The sequence below is a fragment of the Spinacia oleracea genome, chromosome 6 (genome assembly GCF_020520425.1).
Source record: "Spinacia oleracea cultivar Varoflay chromosome 6, BTI_SOV_V1, whole genome shotgun sequence".
Taxonomy (NCBI): Eukaryota; Viridiplantae; Streptophyta; class Magnoliopsida; order Caryophyllales; family Amaranthaceae; genus Spinacia; species Spinacia oleracea.
In genome coordinates this window covers 63,567,264-63,578,970 of record NC_079492.1, presented here as the reverse complement: position 1 = coordinate 63,578,970, position 11,707 = coordinate 63,567,264, and the positions used below count along the sequence as shown (strand labels likewise).

At 34.6% G+C, this 11,707-nt stretch overlaps 1 pseudogene; it reads left to right on the top strand.

Annotated features, from left to right (window-relative positions):
• The first annotated feature begins 3,788 nt into the window (after positions 1–3,788).
• LOC110793779 (G-type lectin S-receptor-like serine/threonine-protein kinase SD1-13) lies at positions 3,789–10,550 on the top strand (annotated as a pseudogene).
• The last annotated feature ends 1,157 nt before the right edge of the window (positions 10,551–11,707 follow it).

The following is an 11,707-nucleotide window of genomic DNA, read 5'->3' as shown; positions in this document are numbered from 1 at the left end:
CACTTTGTTGATTTCCTTTCCAAAAGCAATGATACAGCAGATTAACCCCAACTGAGGCTACCGCATAATTCATAAAATTAGGGAAAAATGTCACTATTCAGTAAATAATACATTTTAAAAATACAACAACGTATAAACACATCAATTTGAAACTTGAAAAGTGGAAATCTATACCTATTAACAAAAAATACAGCAATTCAAAATTAGGCATACAAAACGGAATCATACCTGTCTGTAGCTCTGGGTCATATCATCACTCGTGGCGAACCTAACTGTGTTAAATAGAGTTAGAATTGGATTAAGAGATGAGAGATGGAAGGTCAATGACCATTTGTAACAAACCGTATCCGACATCATTTAAGAAATTGTCAATGTTTTTGGGGGAAATTAATTTGTGAGTGAAGGCTATTAAAGTTAGGGAGAAGATTGTGGGATCGAATTGAAGGTGACATTGGAGTTTGATTCTAGCTTGAGGTCCAATTGAGGGTTTTTGAGAGGGTGTTTCTTTGGAGTTTAATGCAAAATGAATATTGTTAAATTTCCATTGAAGCTGAAACTAAAGATGATTAATATTCAGTGCTCATACTTTGTATTTAGATTACTGATCAATTTGGAGTCAATGATGATTAATGGAGAGGAATGAATGATAGATTAATAGCGAGGAGTAATGGGGAAGATGAAAGGGGCATGGTGATGCCGAGCTTAGTTTTTTTCTCTGCCTTATTTTTTAATGAAAATTTTTTATTATGGCCACATGTATTTTAGTGACAATACACAATGGGCCATGTGTCTTTATAGTGAAACTATACATGTGTCATTGATATGGTGTTGGTTTTGTTTTTAAAATACTAGGTATTGATTATTAAATTTCCATTGAAGCTGAAACTAAAGATGATTAATATTCAGTGCTCATACTTTGTATTTAGATTACTGATCAATTTGGAGTCAATGATGATTAATGGAGAGGAATGAATGATAGATTAATGGCGAGGAGTAATGGGGAAGATGAAAGGGGCATGGTGATGCCGAGCTTAGTCTTTTTCTCTGCCTTATTTTTTTAATGAAAAAAATTTATTATGGCCACGTGTATTTTAGTGACAATACACAATGGGCCATGTGTCTTTATAGTGAAACTATACATGTGTCATTGATATGGTGTTGGTTTTGTTTTTTAAATACTAGAAATTGATTCACGTGGATCTTATTTGATTCGTTTCAATATGTGTTTTAAGAGTATCAAACTTTTACATAGTATTAACTAGTCTTATATGCACGCGATGCGTGCGAGATTATATAAAATTGTAGTATTACAATTAATCATCACAAATATGGAGTAATATGCAAGAAAAAATGCTCGTAAAGTAAATCTAAAAAAAATTTATGGTCCCTATTTAAAAATATCTAAATAGTAAAACAATTTAATATTCATGCGCTTACATGACTAAAAATCAAAATCTTAGTACCAAACTAAAGTAACTAAACATATAAAATAGTTTGTTTCTGCCTTGCTGCTTAGTTTTAACTCGTTTGAGTGTGTACTTGAAATCCCAGGGACGCCAATTGCTAATAACTGTTCAAGCAGTAATGAGAGCACATCAATGGCACGTACTGCTGGTGAAATAAATGAAGCAGGAATGCATACTGGAGCATAATTTGTAAGAGGTGATTGACAAATTCTTTACTTTTTGTTTAATTGAATACGTATAAATAAAGTAATAATAGTATACCTCTTTCCTTTCTGAGGAAACACGACGCAGTCAACCATGTGATGCAAAAGAAGGCACATTTACTACCATCGGGACTTTGTCTTATAGGTTAGAATCTTGCTACTGCAATCAAATTACTGATATGATACTTTTAGAACAACAAGTGGAAACATTGTCTTACATCGCTATTGTCAATCCAGTGATGGCATTTGGGACATTCACGCTTTGCTCCACGGTCTTTCACCTGCATAGATGAAGATAAGGTTGCATGTCTTGCTTTTAGTGGCAATTCCTTTACAATCAACAATCCAAGTTCTGCAACATCAATTTGCAGACAACAAACCAACATCAGAGAATTACTCAACCAGACAAACACGAAAATCAGGTATGCATAGCAAACAACATCAGTCAAACAAAATGCAGCACTGCACAATAATGTAGCTCTTAGTCAAAATGCACAACAGGAAAATCACAATAACAATTGAAACATCTAGTCAGAAAAAAAAAGAGTTGAATGTCTAAACATCAGTATACCCAGGTTATTGCTTCAGTTAATTTATTGGCCATCTCATCAACCAAGATTAACATTTCCATTTTTGGTATTTATTCAGGAATGCATACTGGAGCATAGTTTGTTCAAAAGTTCCAGTCTTATGAACGAAATCATGTAACACTTGTCTTCTACCAATAAAGAAATTGGTAATTTACCTTTAAATTTGGTCTGATGATTGAGGAAAACACCAATGCGATTGGCACAGCTGGATCAGCAGGTTATTGTGCACCGGAGCTTCCCAAGACTAAGAAGGCGACAACAAAAACTTAAAATGTCATATTTTTCCAGCCATCAGACGCCGAAACAGAAATTGAAATTTCAACCAGCTAATCGCAAATCGAATCAAATGCAAATTCACCAAGTCAAAAACACCGATATAAAATCAATCAACATTCAAAAAATTCAAATGTGCAACATTTTTAACCTTTTCCTTCAAATTTCAGAAATTACAAAATGCAAAAAAACTGACAATTTTTCAGCCTCGGAAGATGACACCACTTAAATCCGTAAATCTAATTCATTAAAATATTAGTCAAAATTAACTCCAATACTTGTTCAATCTCTATGAAATCGAATAAAATCGATTTGCTCAAATCCAAAAAAAAAAACTCAAATCCAATAAAATCGATTAAATTTAGATAAAATAAAATATTAAATCATAAAATGAAACAAAAAATTCGAGACCTAATCAAAAAAACAAAAACTGAAAAAAACGAAAAAATCAACATACCTGCTCGGAATTGAGAACAAATTTGCAAAGATGAATCGATCGAAGGAGAGGATGAAGAAGATCGAAGTATTTGTAGAGGAAGAAGATCGAAGAAGATCAAAGAGTCATAGATGAAGAAGATTGAAGCAGAATACGGGAGGAAGGTGAGAGAAAACAGGAGGGAGGAAGGAGAGAGAAAACGGTGAAGCAGGAAGCCAGCACTACAAGAATTTGTATCTTTAACGACAACCTAATTACGACGGGTCAAAAATCCCGTCGCAAAAACCTTTTGCGACGGGGCTAACAACCAAACAATGACGGGAATAACTGTTGCAAATGTATTTTACGACGGGTTTAAGACGGATTTACGACGGGATTTCTATTAACGACGGCCCCCTTTTATGACGGGTTTCCGACAGGAAATCCCGTCGTTAATCAACGATTATTGGCCTTTCGCGACGGGATTTTCCGTCGTTAATAGTACAATTTCTTGTAGTGCAGGAAGGGTTAGGGCAGTTTAGTGTAAGGGTATTTTCGTCTTTTTGCTTGTGGACACGAAAAGTGGTGTTACTTAATTTCCCCTCCCTTCTTGACTTACACAATAGAGATTACGTATAATTTTCACTAACATATAATTAGAGATACTAACGGAAAAACCCTCACAATCATTTAGTGAAATTAAATGTGATTTGGTGTGTACGTTGTTGCAATCTACTTTCAGGCAACTTGCCAAGGTGCATGCTAATGAATATGACATCAACCAATATATCCAGCACTTAATGCATTAGCCTTAATTACACCCAAAATAATTTGCGAAAATGATAAAGGTCGCAACATGCGACCTTTAAGCCGTGTCACAATGATGACATGACATGCTTATGTGTCATGATTTAAATTGGAAACTAAAATATTTAACTTATATAATCTATTATATACCTTTCAAAAAAAAGGTAGGAAAATCTTAATATTCTAATTTGTTTCCTTCTTTACATTGATTACCTTATTTATATATTTTTATAGTAAAAATATTGAATTGATAGTAAAAATATTCTGATGACGCATAGCCTACGTGGCGCCTATATGTACCAATGAAACTGCGACACGTAAGATTGCGACAACTAAATGTTGTCGCAACTTGCGACCTTTATCATCACCCAATAATTTGTACGATCCATCATATTCGTCCTTCCAATAATCAATCTTTCACTAAACACATTTTACAATGCTGCTTCTCAACCTGAACAGGATAATAATTTCCTGCATCATCTGCTCCACTACAATATTGCTTGTTTCGACGGCCTTCGACACCATCACCACCGGCCGCTTCCTCGACGATTCAAGAACTATAGTCTCCCCACACAATGTATTCACACTAGGATTTTTCAGCCCCGTAAATTCATCTCATCTTTATGTCGGGATCTGGTACACCGTTTCACCTAGGGACGTGATTTGGTTAGCCAACCGAGCAACGCCACTTAATGACACTAAGGGCACGTTAATGATATCAAAGGATGGAAATCTTGTTATCTTGAGTGGCCGAAAAGAGATTGTTTGGTCGTCAACTTTGTCACCTCTTATTGATCAATTTAGCAATGGTTCAGTTGTTCATGCACAACTTTTAGATACAGGGAACTTGGTACTACTGAGTAGTACTAGTGGAAATACGATGTGGGAGAGTTTTGATCATCCTATTGACACCTCTGTCCCGGATATGAAACTAACTGTTACCGGTTTTTCGACTAGGAAACCGGTTATGCAGTCTTGGGCTAGCCCCTCGGATCCGTCCCTCGGAATATTTACAGTAGGTATTTCCGTTCTCCCTTCTCAGACTCTCTAATAATTTGGCATTACTTAGGTCTTGTTCCTTTTTGGTTTCATGAATTATTTTTTAATTTAATTTATTTTACTAAAATTTAACTCAAAAGAACAATACCTTAATTTTTTTATTTAAGATAATGATAAGCATTGACATAGTCAACCCTTGATATTATTATTCTACACAACTAATACTAATAATACCAACGGTTGACCATGTCAATCTTTGTAGATATAAGTAGATTTTAATTAGTGGATTGAATCAGTTCTGTTAGGTTCACATGAATTTCGCGTATCGTATCTTAGATAAAATTATTAGCTCTGAATTCTATGATATTATCTCACTTTAACTTATTACTCCACCCGTTTTTTTTCCTTCTTCCTGTTTGGAATCGGGGAAAAGATTAAGAAAATTGAAATCTTAGTACTTCCCGTCCAGATTAGTTGTTACACTTTCTTTTTTCATCTGTTCCAGATTAATTATTACAATTCTAATTTAGGAATGACCTTACAATCATCGTATTGTCTCTCTTCCATAATTTTTTTAGTCCTTGCACCCATTTCATATAATTAAAAAAAATACCCACTAAATCCTATCACATCTACTCTTTCAATAAAATAACAATTGGTAATCAAACAACCACTTATCATCTAAAAATTTGTGCAAAGGTAAGTGCAACGACTAATTTGTGACACCATTTCGAAAAACAGGAAGAACAATAGGAACACAATTTCGAAAAACAGGAATGACAAAAGGGAACGGAGGGAGTATAATTTATTAGTCAATCATTACCTAAACTTATTATAATTAAGTATGGAAAAAGTAAGAGAGAGTGTAAAAATATGGATGCATAAGAGAAAGTTATGTAGTCCCTCAAATCTGCCCCTCGAAGCATTTACAATAGGTATTTCCTTTCTCCGACCCTCTAATTTGGCATTATTTAGGCCATGTTCTTTTCAATTTATTTTCAGTTTCAGGATTTAATTTACTTTTTAGTTCAGGAGTGTTCGGTATCATTTAGTTCAGTAAAATTCAGCAAAAAGAAAAAAAGCCTTAGTTTTTTTTATCAAAGATAAAAACTAGATTTTAATTATCGAATTGAATCAGCATGTAGTATTGTTCTGTTCACATGAATTTTGCTTATCTTATCTCAGCTAAAATTATTACTCCTGAATCTATATGATCTTATCTTACTGAACTTATTATAAGTCGATCATTACCTGAACTTATCTCATACGGACTATATAGGGTAAAACTGAATAATTTTCCAACAGGTATGGACCCTTTGCTTCTACCACCGCAAATGATGATATGGAAGGGTGATAAACCCTACTGGAGAAGTGGTCCTTGGAGTGGTATTATCTTCATCGGTACAGAGCATAGCATAAATGGTGATCCTACTAAAACTAGATGGACTCTTCTTAATGATAATGATAAACTGACAATGGAATTTAATTACCCAAACAAGTCTTTACTGTCAAATTACGTCTTAGGCTCTCAAGGGTTCATGACCCAAAGAATGTGGGATGATGGTAAGAAGAATTGGCAAATTCTATGGCAGGCTCCTGAGAATGAGTGTTCAGTTTACGGAAAATGCGGCGAATTTGGATATGGAAATTGTTACTTAAACAAGAAGTTACCAATCTGCCAATGTTTAACAGGTTTTGCCAGTTTCTTTGAACCATACTGGTTTACGTGCAGATCTCTTTTATCTTTGTAAATATTGTATGTCTGATTATTAATGATATTGTTTTTCTCTATATATAAAAAAAAAAAGGTTTTGTACCTAGGAATGTTGAGGAATGGAGTAAAGAAAACTGGAGTCGGGGCTGTGTTCGAAGGACACCATTGCAATGTAGTCCAAAAGGAGGAAAGAGTAAACAAGATGGTTTCTTTAAGTTAGAGGGTTTTAAGATTCCAGACCGACCGATGTGGAAAACAGAATATAGTGAGGATCAGTGTAGAAGAAATTGCTTGATGAATTGTTCATGCCTAGCTTATACTTCCTCCGTTTCAAAAAGATCTTTACAGTTACTATTTGCACAAACTCCAATGCAATATTTAACTACTAATATATCCAATTTCGTATGTGAAAAAATTATAAAAATTTGATATTGTGAAAATACATACCAAGACCAATCTGACAAGATCTTACATGTAACATTTTGATGTATATAATAGTGAGAATTTACGGTCAAAGTTTTTATACTTTGGGCACATTTTCCAAAGCGTAAAGAACTTTCAGAAACGGAGGTAGTACGAGTTATTATGGTCTAGGGTGTATGTTTTGGACTAGAAACTTGATTGATACAGTTCAGTTATCCGAGAATGGTGCTACTCTTCACGTTCGTTTAGCACACTCGGAACTAGGTACGTAACAATATCAATTATACGTGGTTATAGTTTCATGTCTATGACAAGCTGATAGAGTACAAGTTGTGCTTTAGGATGCATAATGGTAATTGGTTTGGGTGATGATAAAGGTCGCAATTAAGTTACGACAACATTTAGTTGCTGCAATCTTACGTGTCGGATTCTAAATGGTCCTTATAGCCGCCACGTAGATTATGCGTCATCAAAATATTTTTACTATCAATGCAATATATTTACAAGTTAAATATTTTAGTTTTCAATTACGTTCATGACACCTAAACATGTCATGTCATAATTTTGACACGGGTTAAAGGGTCGGTCGCTGTTGGAAATGCTCCCAAAATTATAGTTAGTGGGTTAATGGATCATGAGATCATGATTAATAATATTTCTAATTTTAGGTACATGAATATTATTAGTGGGTAATAATGGGTTAGTGGTTTATTCCACATAATGTAGTATGTTTTATGAGCCTATAAAAAGTCGTTTAATGTAACTTAATTAATTGGATTGAATGAAATAATAGTATAATTTTGCTACATTCTTTCCCACTCACTCATCTCCATTATAATTTCAACAGTCGCAAGTTGCGACCTTTATCATTTTCGATTAATTTGATGGTAACAATTATATCTTTTCTTTAAATGTGTGGTTTAATCTTTGTAGATGACGTATGACTGATTATTAATGATGTTGTTCTTTCTCAAAAATAAATAAAAAAATTCCATGACAAATATAGATGTTAAATATTGTGATGTTTTCTTACTCTAATACCTTGAAGACGACGTTTCTTGCTCATTTCTAGGACACAGCAAGGAGGTAATGACAATTACGGCAATGGGAGTAGCCTCAGTTGTGATCATTGTTGCTGTTTTTATAGGGTTGATTTGGAGGTGGAAGACCCTACAAAAAGGTAATTCACTGTCTGTTGATTATCTGTACGAGTTTAGAAACTGAAAATTTGTTTGAACTTCACTTCAAATCACAGCATTTGACAAAAAAGAAGTTGCATTTGGTAAAGAACCATTATGTACATGCTCTGTTGCCATTAGTCTCGTGCTCATCAGACGCCTTTTTATGTTTCGTTGTTGCAACATTTAATTGATTTTGAAGAATTGATCAAAGGAATAAGTGATGTTATGGTATAATCTGCAGTGACAAAGAGAACAGCGGAAAGAAAGAAAATGTTGTTAGATATGGTCGGAGGTGATCCAATAAGCCTAAGAAAACTCGAAGAGCTGCCATTGTTTGAATTCGAAAAACTTGCAGTTGCTACTTGCTACGAACAACTTCCAAGACAGTAATAAACTTGGACAAGGTGGATTTGGTCCGGTGTATAAGGTATGTAAAAAATTACACAGCTTTCTTTACTGTTGCATCGGACATATTAGTATATTACCTTAACCTTATTGTAGGGAACACTCGAAGATGGACAAGAAATAGCTGTGAAAAGACTCTCGATAGCCTCTCATCAAGGGTTGGAAGAATTCAAGAATGAGGTATTAGTGATATCTAAACTTCAACATCGGAATCTTGTTAGGATTTTGGGCTACTTTGTAGAAGGTCAAGAGAAAATGTTGGTTTATGAGTACATGCCTAACAAAAGTTTGGATTCATATCTTTTTGGTATGTTTACCTATCATATTGATGGACTAGCAAAAGTTTGTTTGATCAAACAAATTGTGAGTTAATCAAGATGCATGGTTTTTTTTTTTGTTATGTAGATCCGCTTAAGCAAGAATGTCTTGAGTCTTGACTGGAAAAGACGTTTTAATATCATAGAAGGGATATGTCGAGGTCTCCTTTATCTTCATAGAGATTCTCGATTGAATATTATTCATAGAGATCTCAAAGCGAGTAACATTTTACTGGACGGAGATTTCAACCCTAAAATTTCAGATTTTGGCACAGCACGCATCTATCAAGGCAACAAAAGTCAAGCTGATCTAACCAAAAGGATTGTAGGAACATAGTAAGTTTGTAATACTTCACTCTTCATAGTAAGTAAGTTTGGTATCGCTTTAACCTTTGAATTCATATCATAATATGCTCTGTATAAGCTAACTCAACAAGATGCAGCGGTTACATGCCTCCTCAGTATGCGTTGGATGGACAATATTCGGAAAAATCGGATGTGTTTAGCTTTGGAGTTCTATTATTGGAGATAATTTCTGGGAAGAAAAACAAATGGTTTAGTGAGGAGTCGTTAAGTCTTTTAGCATATGTAAGTCTATCACTCTTGTCTACCTTTAAAATAATATTAACAGTTTCGGTTTTAATCCGTTTTATAATATTTTTATATTGTGTTTTATTCTATTTCTGGACATGAAAATTTGTTATTTTACCCCTGTTACCCCCACACCATTTATCACTACCCGTACCATTTCTACGAATTACTTGTCTATTATTTCCAGCACTGATGGTCGATAGAAATTAAAGCCTTGGGAGTTTTTGTTCTTTTAATTTTAATTTTATGGGAATTAAAGGATTTGGAGTTAATCCAGACTTTGAGTTTACATCCTTTATGAGTTTATGAAGGCATGAATCTCCTTTAAGTTTTACGTAGTAATTCTATAGTCTATAACCTATGTACAAATAGCTATACTTGATGTATCGATCAGTTAGATGTTTGCAAGTTGTTATTAAAGATGGCCATGAGCCGAGCCATATATATTAATGATCAAACATTGAACCGAATTCCGTGCAAAAAGTAAATGTAAAGATCTTTATGAAACGAAAGTAGTATAACTTAATAATCATATCTTGAAAGCTTAATTGTATAATGATGTGCTTTTAAGTTGCACATAGTTAGAAACATTAGTAATATTTTTATGTTCATGTTAGCGTATTTTGGTTACATATATACAGGTTGCATTTAGAGCAAATAATTCATGGCTTGTTTTGTACGAAGAGCTTATCTCTCCCTATTTTCAAGCCAAATTAAAGTGACGCATTGAAATTAGGATCCGGCTAATTCAAAGAGAGAAGGACCAAGAGAATGCCGAAGAAAAATAGCCACGAGGCCTCTTGATTCTCTTATTCATCACCATCGATCATCAAGGACTCGTGAAGGAAGGAGGAGTGAAAATAGAAAATCTCCCACCAGATCAAGTTGAAGCCCCAATGCCTATATTAACACAAAGGAGTATCTATCTAAACGAGAGAAGAAGGGGAGTAGTCAGGGGTGCGGTCCATACCAAACCGTGCAGCCCGTGGAAGTTGGGAACACTGTGAAATTCCATGCAACCAACTCTTAATTAATTAGAGCATCTTTAATGGTAAGCTAATTTATAAATTAGCTTGTCATGCCACATAATATTTCAAGCTACTTTCATTTCTAGTTAGTTAGTACCCTAGTGGTTAGCTACTAGCTTAATATTTAATGTAGTCATATTTGTCAATCAATATTTTAATTTAATTTAATTTAATATTATTTCATTGGTCAAGATTTTTCAAGCAAATTAGCTTAAATAAGCTACTTTGCTTGGCCAAGCTAATTTATCATTTGAACTCCAATGGTCAAGCTAGTAGCTTAGAATTTCTAAAAATTACAAGCAAGTCCCTAGCTACAACCATTGGAGATGCTCTTAGAGACATATGGAATATTTACTAACGGTACGTTTCAACTACAATTGTACAAATTTCCCCTGTTTATTTTGTTTGCATGGATACAGATTTAGTTACAAAAAATACATACACAATGAAAACTGATAACGTAATACGTAGTACAATTTACGAATAAAATAAAATAAAATAAAATAAATAAATAAAGCTATGTTCGGCATTAGTGCGGTTTCTCGTTTTTCCATTTTTTAAAACAAAAAAATTAAACAAAACCTTGTTCTGTGACATTGATTTATAAAACAATTTCTCCATTTTCCACAAAACAGCAACGGAAAACCTTAAACCACTAATAGTAGTTTTCATCGATTTGTTTTTTCTCTTCATTTTCATAATCCACGCAATTACAGTTGTACGGAGTAGAAGTAACCTAGCAGATCATCCATGTCACAGCAGACCATCTGACATCTGATAAGACAGATCAAGCAAAGTAACCGCAGGAAGTACCTATTGAAAGTACCACAAGTCCTCAAGAATCGCGCAGACCCTCACTAGCGTAGATACGTCGTTAAGCAAAAGGACAAACAACAAGTACATCACTAGCGTACACGCGGCAACATCTGAATAGGCCAAGTACTGAATAGTACGCCTATAAATACTGTCGTCCCCATTCATTTGCGGACACGTTGAATACAAGTACAATTCTTAACCCTCTCTACTTTCTCTCTCTAGAGCATTATCTCATTTGCTGACTTAGGCATCGGAGGGGGTTTCCTCGGTTAAACCCCCGAGGTTAGCTTACGTTCGTTCTGTCTGACAGGGCAACATCACCAGGCAGGGCTCCCCCAGTTCCATACTCGGAACAAGTGGCGCTAGAAGGAGGGGTACCTCCCATACCTCGCTCTTTAAAAACCTACCCTCCCACATAATGACCGAGTCAAGCGAACCGGTAATCCAACAGATAGAACCACCCACCTCAAAAAACAACC